The 17,690-nt window shown below is 37.2% G+C and overlaps 1 pseudogene; it reads left to right on the top strand.

The window, feature by feature from the left end:
• Positions 1 to 287: 287 nt before the first annotated feature.
• Positions 288 to 17,690, top strand: part of LOC124517543 (sterol-4-alpha-carboxylate 3-dehydrogenase, decarboxylating-like) — a 36,327-nt pseudogene continuing 18,924 nt past the window's right edge.

The following is a 17,690-nucleotide window of genomic DNA, read 5'->3' as shown; positions in this document are numbered from 1 at the left end:
GTGCAACATTTTATTAATTTTGTGCTATCTTTAGATTCCCAACTTCTTGCTCTACATTACATTTTCCACTTTGCTATATAATACAGTTCAGAAATGGTGCAAATTCTAACAAATGTACTTAGGAACTTTTGTAATATTTTCTCCAGGCCCTGTCAATATATGAGAACTATTTATCAAAAAACAGCTAATGATGTCCAAATTACTAGAATGAACCTTACATGAGGCAGCTCTTAACATGGCAAATGGGATCCATTCTCAAAAAAACACTCCACACCATCTTAGACGCTATGTCCCCACCTTCCAGTCTTCGGGCCATCACCTCTTCCCTGTGCCGCTGTCACTTCCCCTTGACTGCTTCCACAGAGGTATTTCTTCTGTGTGTCTTTCCTTTACATTTTCCGCATTACAAAACTGCTAGGAAGATATTTGAGCCAAGATGTGCTGCCCTTGAAGAATTGTGTTTTTTATTTTATTCAACTCTCTCTCTGTCTACCTTCTTTTCAATAAGGGACTGCTGTTAGAACTACTCTCACTGATCATGTCTTATCCATCTCCTTTCCTTGGCAGAAATTCTTTTTCGTTCCAACTTTTATGATTGCCCCTCTAAAAACACGGCTAACTGAATGGGTAGGAAGTGGAGGATGGATAGTAAGCTGGTGCCCTCCACCCTGTTCTCCTGCAAATTTCTACTTCTATTTCTATTTCTATTTTTACAGTTACTTTAACTGGGATGAATGTTACTTTAAATTTTCTTATAAGAAATGGGTATATACAATGGAATATTACTCGGCGATCAAAAAGAATGAAATCTTGCCATTTGCAACATGAATGGAACTGGAGTGAATTGTGCTAAGTGAAATAAGTCAGTCAGAGAAAGACAAGTATCATATGATTTCACTCATATGTAGATTTAAGATACAAAACAGATGAACATAAGGAAGGAAAACAAAAATAATATCAAAACAGAGAGGTAGACAAACCGTAAGAGACTCTTAAATACAGAGAACAAACTGAGGGTTGCTTGTGGGGTATTGGGTGGGGGGGAAGGGCTGAGGGCATGAGAGGCATTAAGGAGGACAGTTGTTGGGATGAGCACTGGGTGTTATATTTAAGTGATGAATCACTAAATTCTATTCCTAAAATTATTATTACATTAAATGTTAACTCACTTGGATTTAAATTTGAAAAAATAAATAAAATTTTAAAAAAGAAATGATTACTTCAATAAATAAATAAATAAGCAATGGGTAAAAAAATCCACAGTACTGTTTAATTTTCTACAATACCATTTCTCCTTTGTAATCATTATTTTCCTGTTTCTGTATCTTTCCTCCTATTTTCTGATATTCAGCAGGAGATTTAAGGGATTAGGCTACCTTTTAACCTCAGTTATCCTTCTGAAAGTTTCTAACAATTTTTATGTGGAACTAGTCCATCCAGACAATGTGTACATTATTTATCTTGTTCATGCCTTTAATACCTTGACTGGATAGTGATACTTGGAACAAAAAGAATGGTTTTGTTCCATTGCACTTTATTGTACCTATACACTTTATCAGCTATATGACAGATTAAAACAGCCTTTCTGGATTTCTCTAGGAACTTAAACCCATTAATGATACAATGCTTGATTAGAATACAAATTGACAAACTGGGAGTTGAAATTTTTAGTAGGAGATTTTAAACCAACCATTAATTAATAGTCTTATCAACTTTCTATTTTAAAGACAACAAAAGATCTGGGTTTTTTTAGTATTAAAAGAGTATCTTACATTCATTCCCTAAGTAGGAGCCTATTGACACTAAGAAGCTCATAACATGGTGATGATGGGTTTTACTCTTTCTTTGAAAGTCATGGTTTTCTGTCTGTGTACAACTTATTGCTAAGAAGTTTCTTAGAATCTAACCCTATAGCACTGTAGCTGCTGAACTAGTATTATGATCCAAATTAATACCTGAGAATTACTTATCCTTGAACAGCAAAAGCTTACTTTATCACCTGCTTTACGAAAAGGAAGAAAGGCACAAAGGATTGGTGAAGTCACTAGACTATAATGACCTGCTTTAAATTTTCTATGATCTGGCTTAGTTTATGGATTCTATGATTTAATTCTTCATTAAAGGGAAACAAAACTGAGCTTTAGCCACATACCAGGAAGGACTCAGGGAAAGTTGAGTTGATTTGCCCGAGAGCTTTGGCAGAATCATGAGGAGCTAAGAAATGTAACTTAATTATGCATGAGTAAGGAAGAGCCAGAATTCACAGTACAATCACGCGTCAGTGATTTAGCTCTGGCTGAAGGTTTCAGGGTCTTGGAAATGATAACTTTATGTAGGCATTTCTTTCCTCAGGACTTTTCTTTCAAGTTTTTATAGATTTGAAAAAAAGTTATTCAGCTGCTAAAGTACTATTCACATTTAGAGAAGAATGATCTTAATATAACTACTGATATGGAACTATCTTCTTCACCTTAGCAGTGAAATCTCCTCATGGAAGAATCCACTGTGTTGGGGGCTGAGGAGAGTGGGGCGGTTATTTTGGTAGGCATACACAAAGACTGTGTCTCCATTTCCTGGCCCTGGGGTAATCTTTGATAAACCTGCAAGAAAGCCTTTTCTTTGTTCCAGAAGGGCAGATGTTCACAGGAAGTACCAAAGGGATGGAGGGAAGGGGGCCTTTGAGGGAACTTAGGATTGTATGTTTTGTGTGACCTAAATTCTTATCCTTTGTCTCCCGATAATTCTTTAGTAAAATCTACATCGTTCACTAGCATGTTGCAAAATCAGTTTTTTTTTAATGTTACAAAAATGTTGTTTCAGTGTTGGCACAGAGGGGAAATAGAGGCTGCCTCCAGGACAGCCAACCACAACTGGATGAAATGTAGCATGAAATAAAGAGGTTGTTAAAAAGCAGCCAAGATAAATCTTAAGTCTCAAACTTGTTTGCCTGGATTTGTGGGAAAGCTGATAGCTGGAATGCTCTCTCAGCTTGGACAATAAGGATATTAAGAGCTCCTCTTATGGGTGCCTGGGTGGCTCAGTCAGTTCAGCATCCAACTTCAACTCGGTCATGATCTCATGGTTCCTGAGTTCGAGCCTGCATCAGCTGACTGCTGTCAGTGCGGAACCCATTTCAGATTCTCTGTCCCCCACCCCTCTCTCTCTCTCTCTGCCCACCCCCCCTCAAAAATAAATAAACATTAAAGGGGCGCCTGGGTGGCACAGTCGGTTAAGCGTCCGACTTCAGCCAGGTCACGATCTCGCGGTCCGTGAGTTCGAGCCCCGCGTCGGGCTCTGGGCTGACGGCTCAGAGCCTGGAGCCTGTTTCCGATTCTGTGTCTCCCTCTCTCTCTGCCCCTCCCCCGTTCATGCTCTGTCTCTCTCTGTCCCAAAAATAAATAAACGTTGAAAAAAAAAATTAAAAATAAATAAATAAATAAACATTAAAAAGAAAGAGCTCTTCAGGGTGCCTGGGTGGCTCAGTCAGTTGAACTTCCGACTTCGGCTCAGGTTGTAATCTCACTGCTCATGAGTTCCAGTCCCAAGTCGGTCTCTGTGCTGACAACTTGGAGCCTGGAGCCTGCTTTGGATACTGTGTCTCCCTCTCTATGCCCCTAACCCACTCGTGTCCTGCCTCTGTCTCTCTCCAAAATGAATAAACATAGAAAGAAAGAAAGAAAGAAAGAAAGAAAGAAAGAAAGAAAGAAAGAAAAAGAAAGACAGACCAAAACTGCAAAAAAACACTCCTGAGAAGGTTGCAGATACGTCAAAAAACGTCAGGATGATGGTGATCGAGATGGTCTTCAAGGTCCTCTCAGCTTGATGAAACTTTAGACAGATTTCTTTCTGACTATAACCCCTGACCTCCCTTTTCTTAGAGCATTTACTTTAGAAAACTTACAGTTGTAACTTCTCTCTCTGCCTCTTTGAAATATATGTAAATCTTCTCCCCATCTCTTGCAAGTTTTACAACTCAGGAAACATCTTTCTCAAAGACCTGAAAACCATCTCCTTAAATCATAAACATTATGAAAGGACTTAACACCCTCCCAGTCTCTGTGGGAGGTCAGAAGCCTACCTTGGATGAGAGTCAGTTAGCAAACACAGATGACCTAGTCATAAACACATTTACAAACTCAGGGAAAACTCAGTGCGTTCCACTTATACCATTGATCAACTTCCCCACAATGTATTCCACATCTTTTCCACTAACTCATTTCAGCACTTAAAGAAACACTCCACCCTTTGTTTCAGCAGAATTGACTATTCAGACTTGGTCTGTGTTCTCTCCCCTCTTGCTGGCAATAATACTGGAATAACATCAACTTCTGCATACTCCTCTTTTCTGGTGCAATGTTTTCTTTAACAATGGGTAATTAGCTCTGGAAAGATACCAAACACTGAAGAGAAATGTGCTGAGAAAAAAAGAAGTGAGAAAATAACCAGCTATTTATAAGCAAGCCTCCTTGTTTTTAAATACTTGCTATAAGGCAATGTTTTATTACATAACTCTTTAGAGATTATCATTTAAAAATTGTTCAAATACATTCAGAGATCTAATTCTATAGAAAGAAAATAGATGTATTTCTGACCCACCAACTTCAGAAAAGTTTAGTTCCTATCCTAACATAGCCCCCTGGGTAACACACCTGAATTGTAAGCCTGAGCTTCCAAGAAACACATTTAAAAAAATAAATAAAGAAATAAAACCATATCTAAGGACATTTAATATAGCTCAAGTCTTAGAAATCATCATTTTAAATAGTGGATCTGAGTATTAAATTTAATGATGCAGGTGAAATTTTTAGCACAGTGCTTGGCATCTAAAAGATGGTGAGAATTTAGGCAGTCATCCATCATCTATGAACCTCAGTTTCTTCATCTGTTAAAAGGGGATAGTAATAATGGCTATTTCATAAGGTGATCATGAGGAATAAAGGAGATAGTGTGAATAAAGTACTTAGCAGATTGTTAGGCACATACTAAGGGTTACCAAATTTTTCACTGAGTTGCTATTATTAATAGGATCCTTGGATCAAAAGGAAACCAAGTCCATAACACCCACGTAGACTTAGAGATTGCTACTCCAAGCTACTTCTTGTATGAAGCAGTTCTGTTACTGGATTTGTTTTCTAACCTTATCCACCAGAGTCCATTGATACTTTCAAAAATCCTTTTATGACCCTGAGGTTCTAGGAGAGACCAAGCTACAATGTTCTTCATTCATAACTTTCTCAAAGGAAATCACAGAGCGAGGTTTACTGGGGTAAAGAAAACATATTCTGAGCCTTGGAAAGTCCATAGTATGCAATATGTGTTTGCCAACAGCTCCTTTCAGGAGCCTACCCAGGTAGACCAAAGTCTATCCACCCAACAACCTTCTTCAAGCCCTCCCTCATCACACTTCCTCAAATACTGAGGCTCTTGGAAAATCATGTAAAAACCAAAGAGCCTTTTATGAGAACTTCTCCAACTATTTCCTCTTAGAGGATAGGGATATTCAATCACTTATTCTAAAGTTCTTCCACTTTCCTTAGGCTTCACCTGTACTTAGGGATAGAGTCTTACTAAGAAGAATAACTTCATTTTTCTTTACCATCGCCTTAATATTTCTTTCTTTCTTAAATATTTGTGTATTTATTTTGAGAGACAGAGAGAACACAAGCAGAGGCGGGGCAGAGAGAGGGAGAGAGAGAGAATCTCAAGCAGACTCCATGCTATCAGTGCAGAGCCCAACGGGGAGGGGGGGAGGGGGAGCCTCAATTTCACAAAGTGAGATTATGACCTGAGCTGAAATCAAGAATTGGGCGTTTAACTGACTGAGCCACCCAGGTGCCCCTGCCTTAATATTTCTGATGAAGGATTATTGGTCGCATGAAATTTTTCCCCTGAGTATTTCTTTGATTCAGGGATTCTTCATATACACCTAGAAATATGTCTATTTCATCTAGCACAGTGTTGCTTAAGCAGTGTAGGGGGTGACAGGATGGGTAGGCAGCTCCTTCTGAGCACTACAGAGTCTCCCAGAATGCTACCATGATGACAGTGTCCCTTTGGTGACTTCTGTGGTTTTAGCCACTTACAGTGCTCTGACAGCAGCATGTGGTAAAGTGGGGGGAAGGAATGCTTGGTTTCTACTTTCCCATAATGGTTTATTAATGGGCCCTCATGGTTGTATTTCTTCTGCTCCCACAGTACTGGTCATAGGCCAATAATTCAATAATACCAAAAAGGATGTACTTGAAATATCTATTCTTTTCAGAAATTCATGTTTAGTATTTATGGCTTATTCTTCCCTCTGGTTGAATGAATTTTCCTCAGAGGCTCCTCATTCCTCATGTAGCTAGAACACCGGCAACAAATCAGGATTCTGGTCTCATCCATTTTGCTAGACATACCCAGGCCCATCGGATTTTCACTTGGTCTCCAGAGGGGTGTCTGATACTTCAAAACTAAAATTATGGAATTTTTACCTGCTACATTTAAATGTAAAGTATTGGTCACCTTATTTTCAAACTATCTTTCATTATATCATTTCACGTTTTAATTTAAATTATCTAAACCTAATAGATTTCATCACTTAACCAATTTTTCTTATCAATCACTTTCTTACATTCTCTACTCAATTACAGCTCAACTTGATTGTTTTAATTTCAACTTTAAAAATACGTTTATAGGGGTGTCTGGGTGACTCAGTTGTTAAGCATCCCACTTTTGATTTCAGCTCAGGTCATAATCCCACAGTTCGTGAGATGGAGCCCTGAGTTGGGCTCTGTGCTATCAGCAGGGAGTCTGCTTGGGATTCTCTCTCTCTCCCTGACTCCCTGCCCCTCCCCCACTCTCTAAATAAGCATTTTTTAATAAAATAAAATGATAAAAATACATATATACTTTTGATTTCAACCCAGACACAAAAATGATAATATTAAAACTCATGTATGTGCTAATAATACTGTGCTAGTAATAAAGATGAACTCTCTAAAAACAAAAAAATACATATTGCTAAAGCCCTCTTTTAAGATATGTTTTGATCTTTTTTTTTCCTATGGGGTACTGTATAAGAACTTAAATATATTTGCTGTTAGCAAATACTTCTTTATATTTAATCATACTGATATTTGACCAGATTACTCTTCGTGTAAATATGCATAAGTGACTGCACTCTCAGATATTATATTTGTGCCAGACAATCAGAAAAAAATTGAGACAGAAATAATTTATAGTTTTTAAAAATAGTTTATTACATAAACATATCTTGAAAATATGCTTATTGGCTTCTCTCTCGGACAGTGTTTATTCGGCATCTCCAGGGCAGGGGTTCTAATTTGCTTGGTGTATCTAAGCATGTGTCCAATGCTCAAGAAAATACACTCTCTAGAAGGTGGAAAAGTCCTCCTTTATTATATCAGAAAATGTTAGCATCTTCCAATATGTGGTTAGAAATGAAATTGGTATTTTATATGATTTTTTCAAGTTTTATGGAGAAGAAGGGTTTTAAGAATCAATTAATGCTGCATCCTCAAATACAACTTATCACTTTGCTTCTCTATCAGGTAAAATCAAGTGTTTGGATTAAAAATAAATACAAAATAAATAAAAGGAAACCTCTAAAGAATAATACCGTTTAGTAGTTCTAAATCAAATCTATTTTGTCACCAAGGAGATAACATGCTTTCAACTTGTTTTTCATACCAGATGTCCATTAGGCCCATTTCCAATTTTACATAAATCTGAGACATGAATGGATCCTAATTAATCTGATTCCACACACAAAGGTGAGCAACCATGTCATAAAAATTGAAGGAACTCAACAAATAAAACCGAAGTGTAAATACTTAAAATGACATGAAGGAAAAGAAGTGTTGAAATTAAAGAAGTAAATCCTGCAATATTATCCTAAATCCAAAATCAGCAAAGCATGAAATCCTAGGTCTTGGAAGGATTTTGAAAATGTATTTAACCCAGCAACATTCCTTGAGCTCCATTCAGACCTACTTTTGCTCTCTGGTTTACACTGTGCTAATCACATAATTTCATTTTATCTTTGCAGTAACCCACGGAAGAAGATATTATAATTACTTAGCAAGTTGGTACAGCAAGGCTGGAACATAACTGCAACCTTCAGTATCATCTTCTGCATTCTTTCCATTATATAACATAAGCAACGATTTATCCTGTCTTTATTCGGCTCCAGTGACCACACTTTAATTATCAAGAATTATTATGCACCATCTGTTATAATAAATATGTACAGATTTAGTCATGGAGGAAAGGTAACCCAGCCTAAGGGGTTTTGTGCAAGCTTGACTGTTGAAATAGGACCTGAACTCACTGAAGAATAAATAAAATATGATTAAAGGGGAAAAGAGTCTAATGAAGTTTGGGACTGGAAACTTGGAATCAAAATCAGAAATTTCTGCTAGTAGCCTTTCGTCCCTACTCTGCTACTATTAATTTGGGCTATACTTATGTAAAGGCAAATGCAAATTAAAAATAAAAGGCTTTATTCTCCCTGATAAAAATAAGGAAAGAGATTCCTCACCTCCCATATCATACCACTTATTTTAGAAAACTTATAATAAGTTCTTACTCTGTCTCTTTGAAAAATTTGTAAATCCTTTTAAAAGTTAAATTAGGCTTTTGCCACCTTAAGGACCCAAAAATGTCTTTTTCAAGGACCTGGGAAATATCCCATTAAAAAGTAAACACCAAGAAAAATAGCACTGTAGTCTCCCAGTTTCTGTGGAAGGGCATTTATTTTAATAGTTACATACTTATTTTATTTTTCCATTAGAGCAATGATAATTACTACCTCAAAACTATGATTTTATGGGCATTTGTCCTTGATTTGAGAGTTCCCCTAACTTGAGGCTAAAACAATATAGTGAGTTGGTTTAAGGTAAATTTAAAGAAAAATACAGCTATCTTTCAATGGGACCAAAAGATTTGCAATTTGGTAAACTATGGTCAATAAATTTGAAATCACACTTGTATGTTCCTCAAAACCCTAATTAATACATTTAGAGAAAAAAGGGGAGCCTGGGTGGCTCAGTTAAGTGTATGACTTAGGCTCAGGTCATGATATCAGGGTTGGTGAGTTTGAACCCCACATTGGGCTCTGTGCTGATATTTCAGAGCCTGAAGCCTGCTTGGGTTTCTGTGTCTCCTTCTCACTCTGCCCCTCCCCGTTCGGCTCTGTCTCTTGCTCTCTCTAAAAAATGAATAAATATTAAAAAAATTAAATATATATAGAGAGAAAGGAAAAAAAGAAGAAAGAGGAGAAATAAAATATTCTTGTAATCATTGTATAGAATCTATTATTTTTAAATTTAGGTTAGACTTGTTTTCAAATATTTAAATTACTAAACACAAAACCTAATTAAATATTATCATATGAGAGAGCTGTTTTGATTCTACCTAAAAAGTCACCATAATTCATAGAAAGCTGGTGTATACAAGACTGTGTACAGGTCTTTTATTGAGCACAAACAGTAGGTCTTGTTATTTTTACAATTGTTTAATATTCATTCATTAATTCATCCATTAATTAATCAATAAATATTCCTTTTTTTAAAGCTTCTCTTACACACATATAAATGTATGCAAGTCACAAGTTTTACAGCTCACTGAATTATCACAAAATAAACACACCATGGTAGCCAACGTCCAGACCAAGTACCTTTGAAGTTCACTACCTCTCCTTCCCAAAGTCATCACTGTCCTAATTTCTGACCCCAGAAGTTACTGTTTCTTGATTTCTGAGTTTTACATAAAGGGAATCACAATATGTAATTATTTTGTGTCACGCTCGCTTTATGGTAGTCGATTGTTTGAATACACCACAATTACTCCATCCAATCTACTGTTTTTGGAATTTGGGATGTGTCCAGTTTGAGACGATTACGAAGAATGTTATTCAGACATTCTTGTATATGTCTTCCGGCGCACACATGAATGCACTTTGCGGGGCACCCCTAGTTGTGGGCACCCCTAGTTTGCCAGCGTCAGCTGTAGAGAAAATGCAGGCAGCGTTCCGAAACGGTCACACGTTCACACTCCCACAGGAGCTTCCAAAAGCTGCTCCAGATCTCGGCCAGCTCTGCAGATTTTACTACTCTGGCAGTGCTCGGTGCCACCTCCTGATGCTTCCGGTACGGTTTTCCCTGATGAGGAGGTGGAACACCTGTCCATCTGTCAGTGGCCTTTCTGGTACCCTCGTTTGTAAAGTGTTTTCTAGCCTTTTGCCCATTTTTTTAATTGGGTTGCTAATTTATTTTATTTTATTTTATTTATTTTATTATTTTTTTACTGATTTGTAGTCATTTTTTATATGCTTTATATGTCTGGATGCGAGTTACATCCAGTTACATGTGTTGCCAGTTACATGTGTCTGGATGCAGTTACATTGCCAGTTACATGTGCCTCTCCCAATCTGGGTCTGGTCTTTTCATTGCCTAAATGTGTATTTTGACGAACAGAGCTTTTAATTTTAACGTTGTCCACCTTATCAATCTTTTTTATGGCTGATGCTTTTTCTATTCTGTTTAAGAAACCTTCTTTGGGGAACCTGCATGGTTCAATCTTAAGGGTAAGTGTTTGACTTTTGATTTCAGCTCAGGTCATAATCACACCATTCCTGAGTTGGAGCCCCCACATGGGGCTTTGTGTTGACAGTGCAGAGCCTGCTTGAGATTCTCACTCTCCCCTCTCTCTCTTCCCCTACCCCACTTGCTCTCTCTCTTAAAATAAGTAAATGGACTTAAAAAATAAAATAAGAAAAGAAAGGAAAGGAAAGGAAAGGAAAGGAAAGGAAAGGAAAGGAAAAGAAAGGAAAGGAAAGAAAAAGGAAAAGAAATCTTCTACCTTAAAATTTTAACCCCCTTCCCCTATTTTACCCATCTCCCCCACCTCCTCCTCTCTGACAACCACCAAATTATTCTCTGTATTTATGAGTCTGTTTTGTTTCAGTGAACAAATATTCTTATGTAGTTATTATAAGCTAGACACAGATCTAGTGTTAGGAATATAATGATGAATGAGAAAGACATAGAATCCGCCCACATTCTAGTATGGAAGGCATGAAATAAATAACTGAATGTCTACTTTGTTATAAAATACTACTGGGTTTTGAATTATCTATAGATTTTATACTTATATTCATTCTATTCTTCTCATTGGAATGGTTATCATGTTAGTAAATTTTTTTCATAAATGTTTTGATATAGATAATGCATTTTTGCTCAATAAGGTCAATCTGAAAGATTCAAACATGTGGGCATAGACTGTTTTTTAATATATATATTTGTAAAATATAACAGTTAATGTGGGTTTTCAGTATTAGAATTTCAATTGTGTTAACTCAAGGAATACTAGCTACATCTGTTTCTTCTTATCAATGTTGCAACCACTTTTGTTTTAGAGCTTCTATTTAAGTCATCTTTTAATCAGTTCTTATTTAAAGAGCAGAGAACACTTCATTTATAGTCTTCTCAAAAAAGCACAATTTCTTTCTTCTAAAGAGCTCAGAACAATGATCTTTTAGTCCTGTGTCACTCTGATATAACTGTTTAATTTTGATTTTAGACTGCCTCTTTTCAGAATGAATACAAAAGTTAGAAAAAAAACAATTTTTTATAAACTCATCTTTATTTTTTATTGTCCTTAAAAAAAAAGAGGCTCAACCCCTGCACCAAATTTAAACTTAGAAAAATAGGTTGGACACAACTTTGCACATATAAATCCTGATTTGGTAGAATTGATTAGTGAAAAACAAACATTTCAGAGCATTTCAGAGAACTGATGGACATATGTAGTGCCACACTACTGCCTTAACTTCAAGTAAGGAAAAGTAATTTTCTTTAAAGAGCTGTCATAGAAGTGAACATAGCTAATGAATTATTTTCTTAATTGCCACTATTTCCACAATTAAGATTTCGTTGCCAAGAAACCAATTTTAGGAAAGCCTAAACTTTGATCAGATGAAGTTATTTTCTTCAGCTCACCAACTTCAGGTTACCTTGACGTCCTGGATGTATTTCTTCAATTTGCTCACTACAGTAATTGGGATTTTTGTGATAATTCCAATACAAACTAAGAGACTAGACAAGGAGCTTACAGTATTGATTTCACTCAAGAGAATTATGATAATGTTGGGCAAAGAAGTACTATTTCTGTCAGAAATTGCCAATGTAATGACTTGAGAGATTGATTTATAGAACTCTTCCAGAAAAATCAGTAAGACAATTGATTATGCGTATGTGGAAGTTAAGGCATTTTTTGTTTAGCAAAGGTAGGAAGATTGTGCTGAGTCTTCTGAGTTTTACAACATGACACACTGTATATTAAAATCTAAATCGGTGTGATCCGGAGAGCTTTAGTCATTTAGGAGATCTTCATGGAGAAGGTAAGACCACATATGGCTAAAGAAGAAGCAGGAGATGGGGGGCAGGTAGGTGAAATAGATAAAGGAGCTTAAGAGGCACAAACTTCTAGTTATAAAATAAGTCACAGAGATGAAAACTACAGCATATGGAATATAGCCGATAATGTGGTAATAACGTATAACAACAACCACTGCACTTATAGCGGCGAGCCCTGAGTAATATATAGAGATGATGAATCAATATTTGTACACCTTAAAACTAATATAACCTTGCATGTTAATTGTACTCCAATACATTTTTAAATAAAAATTAAATGATCTTAAAAAAAAAAAAAAAGAATCAGTAGACCAAAGTATTATAAATATCAGAGGACATAGCAATGGTAACAAAACGTGAAAGCATAAGAAACCCAGAGCATTGGGTTTGTGTAGAAAAGTGGTGGTTGTTTTAAAAACAGGGTTAGAATTCTGCATAAAATGCTAAGAAACTTAATGTAATACATAGGAATAGAAAACTTGATTTTTTTTTTTATTTTCTGGCTGGGGAATTAATTTAGAAGATAAACGTGTGTTAAAGAATATCAAAGTGATACTTCTAAATAATGACTCATGACCAAAAGTTTATTTTTTCTATTTCTCTAAGAGTATGTAGTAACTGTCCTCTTTGCCTGTTGGGAGGACCGCCATATCGTGATGGAGCCAGCTAAGTGGGCAGGGTCACATTCTGCCTTTTGGAAAGCAAATTCATTGGGATGAACAAGTTCTATTTCGGGCTTGAGCCACAGGCTAAGAATTTGGGTATCCTGAGGATGGGCACACGGACTCTGTCTGGGAACTCAGAGCTTGGAGCTGCAGTGCAAAGTCCTAAATCCACAGCACAGTCATTGTCCGCTCTGGCATTCAGAAAGCAAGTATTTTAGAATAAATGCTTCAGTCAAAAATAAATTTGGCGAGGGCCCATGCGTCACTCAGTCCCTTAGGCGACTGACTCTTGGTTTTGGCTCAGGTCATGATCTCATGGTTTGTGAGTTTGAGCCCTGCCTTGGGCTCCACGCTGACAGCACAGGGCCTGCTTGGGATTCTATCTCTGCCTCTGTCTCTGCCCTTCCCCTGCTCGCATACACAAGCTCTCTCCCTCTCTCTCTTTCTCTCTCTCCCTCCCTCCCTCAAAAATAAGTAAACTTAAGGGGCGCCTGGGTGGCTCAGTCGGTTGGGCATCCGACTTCGGCTCAGGTCATGATCTCACGGTCTGTGAGTTTGAGCCCCGCATCGGGCTCTGTGCTGACAGCTCAGAGCCTGTTTCAGATTGTGTGTCTCCCTCTCTCTCTGACCCTCCCCCATTCATGCTCTGTCTCTCTCTGTCTCAAAAATAAATAAACATTAAAAATTTTTTTAAAATAAATAAATAAACTTAAAATTTTTGGAAAAAGAAGCAATCAATATGAGTGAAAAATCCAGAGATTTTAGAGAAGAAAAAAAAAGTCCCCAAAACATGAACAGGAATATGAAAAATATGGAGAGGTTTGACAGAACGTGTGCAGAAACGGATAGTGGAGACAAACTCTGTTCAATATAATGCTGGTGAACTAAAGGATAAATAAATCTTGTTAACTTAGAAACTTTCACAGATAGGAAAACCTTTCTTGCCAGAACAGTATTTCTACACTGCTCTGATATGTTAAACTGGTGAAAAATATTCCTGATCTTGTATCCCCAGAGTGGAATGAAACCAGAAGAAATCTCTAAAAGGCAATGTCTCCATCTCCATAATAGCTATGCATTTACAATTTCACCATTTTCTGTTCATCAACGCAGTCAGAACTTTATATTAGTTCATGCAGAGAGCCTCATTCCCCTCAAGTCTTGGCACAAGAATCTGGACTTATCTTTGTGTTGCATAAATGTTTTCCTGACAGACTGTTACCCTAGGGGAATCCAATATTCCAAATGTAAGGCCCTGGATTGAACCACCTGGTCTCAATTTCAAAACCTTCAAGTTAATATCTGTAAAAAATTCAAAGTTTTGGATAACAAATTGTACATGCTAAACTTTCCAAGATTCAGAAAGGAAATAAGAAAAGGGAAAAAAATTATTCATTTAACAAATAGTTGTTGAGCTTGATTAGCATAGAAATAGTCCTCCCATATAAACCTCATATGTATCTCATCTTACAAGGTTTCTCCTCTGGTCAGTTTTTGATATTTGCTATTACATGCCAGAAATATTTGCCTGATTACATGCCAGAAATTTCCATTTAGGTTGAAACAGAGTTTTATAAATATGACTCGTGTCCATGACCAATTTGGAAAGCAGGGAGTAATACATCCATAGGGGAAAATTTTTCATGGGGCTATAGAGGGAAGGAAGTCACTAAGAGGTAGCACAAAGGTTCACCTTTCAAGAGGCATTGCCTACCTCAGAGGTGAGGCCAGGACATCCCAAGCCATCTTGTAGACTGAGATATGGAATTGAGCATCCTTTCAGTTACTTCACTGCATGTCTCTGAAGTGTTCAAAGAAATAGCACATCTGAAAGTTATGAAGCTAGAGATTTGGGGACTGCAACGCTACCCTCGGGCATTGAGACTGCAGGAGAGACGTAGAAGAAGCTCTTCTCCCATCTGTCACCCAGCACACAAGAGAAATGAAGAGCACATTTCTCATTTCAGATATAGAGACCAGAAAAGAAATACTTCAAATTTAGATCATTGCTTCGTGTTTAGCATTCCTGCACGTGTATCACTGTGGTCCTATTAAACCTGATTGAATACTCAAAAATAAAATCCTCAAGTATGACTAGTCGAGAATGTCTAGTTAAGGAAAAACAATTTATTGTTTACCTCAGTCTTGCCTGTATGCAGAACTAAGTTTAGATCGTGTTTGCTTTAATAACTTCTAAACTTTTAAGCTTTAAAGTTTAAACTTTAAACTTTTAAACTTTTAACTTCTGAGTTGAAATATAGTTAAAATGTGATGAATGTAACTGACTATACAGTTATTGATGATGCAGATGGAATGAAATTATTAGAAATTTTTCAAAATGGTAGAAACATCCTGAATTAAGAAAATGTAGGACTTCTGGGAAAGGTGGCAGTGTAAGGGAGGACCCTACACTGACCTTTTCCCATGGATACAACTAGATAACACCCACATTAGCATAAATAACTTAGAAAATGACCCAAAGGCTGGCAGAACAGACTCTCTACAGCTACATAGAGAGAGGCCACATCAAAAATGGTAGGAAGGGGGCGCCTGGGTGGCGCAGTCGGTTAAGCGTCCGACTTCAGCCAGGTCACGATCTCGCGGTCCGGGAGTTCGAGCCCCGCGTCGGGCTCTGGGCTGATGGCTCAGAGCCTGGAGCCTGTTTCCGATTCTGTGTCTCCCTCTCTCTCTGCCCCTCCCCCATTCATGCTCTGTCTCTCTCTGTCCCACAAATAAATAAACGTTGAAAAAAAAAATTAAAAAAAAAAATGGTAGGAAGGACTGAGACGCAGTCGGGAACCAAGCTGACATTTTATTCAACATAGTACTGGAAGTCCTAGCCACAGGAATCAGACAACGAACAGAAATAAAAGGCCTCCAAATTGGTAAAGAAGAAGTAAAACTCACTATTTGCAGATGATGTAATACCACGTATAAAAAACCCTAAAAGGGGCGCCTGGGTGGCGCAGTCGGTTAAGCGTCCGACTTCAGCCAGGTCACGATCTCGCGGTCTGTGAGTTCGAGCCCCGCGTCAGGCTCTGGGCTGATGGCTCGGAGCCTGGAGCCTGTTTCCAATGCTGTGTCCCCCTCTCTCTCTGCCCCTCCCCCGTTCATGCTCTGTTTCTCTCTGTCCCAAAAAAAATAAATAAAAAAACGTTGAAAAAAAAAATTTTAAAAAAACCCTAAGGAATCACCAAAAAACTACCGGAACCACTAATTGAATTCAGTAAGGTCACAGGATATAAAATCAATGTAAAGAAATCGCTTGCATTTCTATACACAAATAATGAAGAAGCAGAAAGAGAAATTAAGAAAGCAATTCAATTTACAATTGCACCAAAAAGAATAAAATACCTAAGACTAAACTTAGTCAAGGAGGTGAAAGACCTGCACTCTGAAAACTATAAAACATTGAGATAAGAAATTAAAGATAACACCAACAAATGGAAAAATATTCCATGCTTATAGATTGGGAAACAAAATATTGCTAAAAAGTCCATACTATCCAATGTAATCCCTATCAAAATACAAACATCATTTATCACAGAGCTAGAAAAAATAATTCTAAAATTTGTATGGAGGCACAAAAGATCCCAAAAGTCTTGAAAAAGAAGAACAAGGGGTGCTTGGGTGGCTCAACTGGTCAAGCGTCTTTCTCTTGATTTTGACTGAGCCCGTATTGGGCTCTGGACTGACAGCACAAAGCCTGTTTGGGATTCTCTCTCTCCCTCTCTCTCTGCCCCTACCCTGTTCTCTCTCTCTTTCCCTCTCTCTTTTTCAAAATAAATGAAAAAAAAAATTAAAAGGAAAAAGGAGAACAAACATAGAGGTATCACAATCCCAAATTTCGAGGTGTACAATAAAGCTGTAGTATGGTACTGACACAAAAATAGCACATCGATCAATAGAACAGAATAGAGAGCTCAGAAATAAACCCACAATTAAATGTTTATGTTTGTTGGTCAAATATGTTTATATTTGACAAAACAGGAAAGACTATCCAATGGGAAAAAGTCTCTTCAACAAATGGTGTTGGGAAAACTGGATAGCTACCTGCAAAAGAATGAAACGAGACCACTATCTATCACCATACACAGAAATAAACTCAAAATGGATTAAAGACCTAAATATGAGACCTGAAACCATAAATCCTAGAAGAGAGCACAGACAGTAGTTTCTGTGACATTGGCCATAGCAAAATACTTCTAAGCATGTCTCCTGAGATCAGGGAAACAAAAGCAAAAATAAACTGTAGGGACAACATCAAAATAAAAAGCTACTGCACAGCAAAGGACATAATCAACAAAGCATTAAGACAACCTACTGATTTCTACCAAACATTTAAAGAGGAGTTAATACCTATTTTTCTCAAACTATTCCAAAAATGGAAGGAAAACTTCCAAGTTGATTCTATGAGATCAGCATTACTCTGATACCAAAACCGGACAAAGGCATTATAGCAGAAAAGAGAGTAATACAAGCCAATATCTCTGATGAATATTGACGCAAAAATCCTCAACAAAATAATAGCAAACTGAATCCAACAATACATTTAAAAAATTAATTCACCATGATCAAAAGGAATTTATTTCCAGGATGCCAGTGT

This window comes from Lynx rufus, unplaced genomic scaffold (genome assembly GCF_022079265.1).
Source record: "Lynx rufus isolate CCGP_SWC_20201006 ecotype Redwood Valley unplaced genomic scaffold, mLynRuf1.p SCAF_22, whole genome shotgun sequence".
Taxonomy (NCBI): domain Eukaryota; kingdom Metazoa; phylum Chordata; class Mammalia; order Carnivora; family Felidae; genus Lynx; species Lynx rufus.
This window is presented reverse-complemented; position numbering and strand designations above follow the sequence as displayed.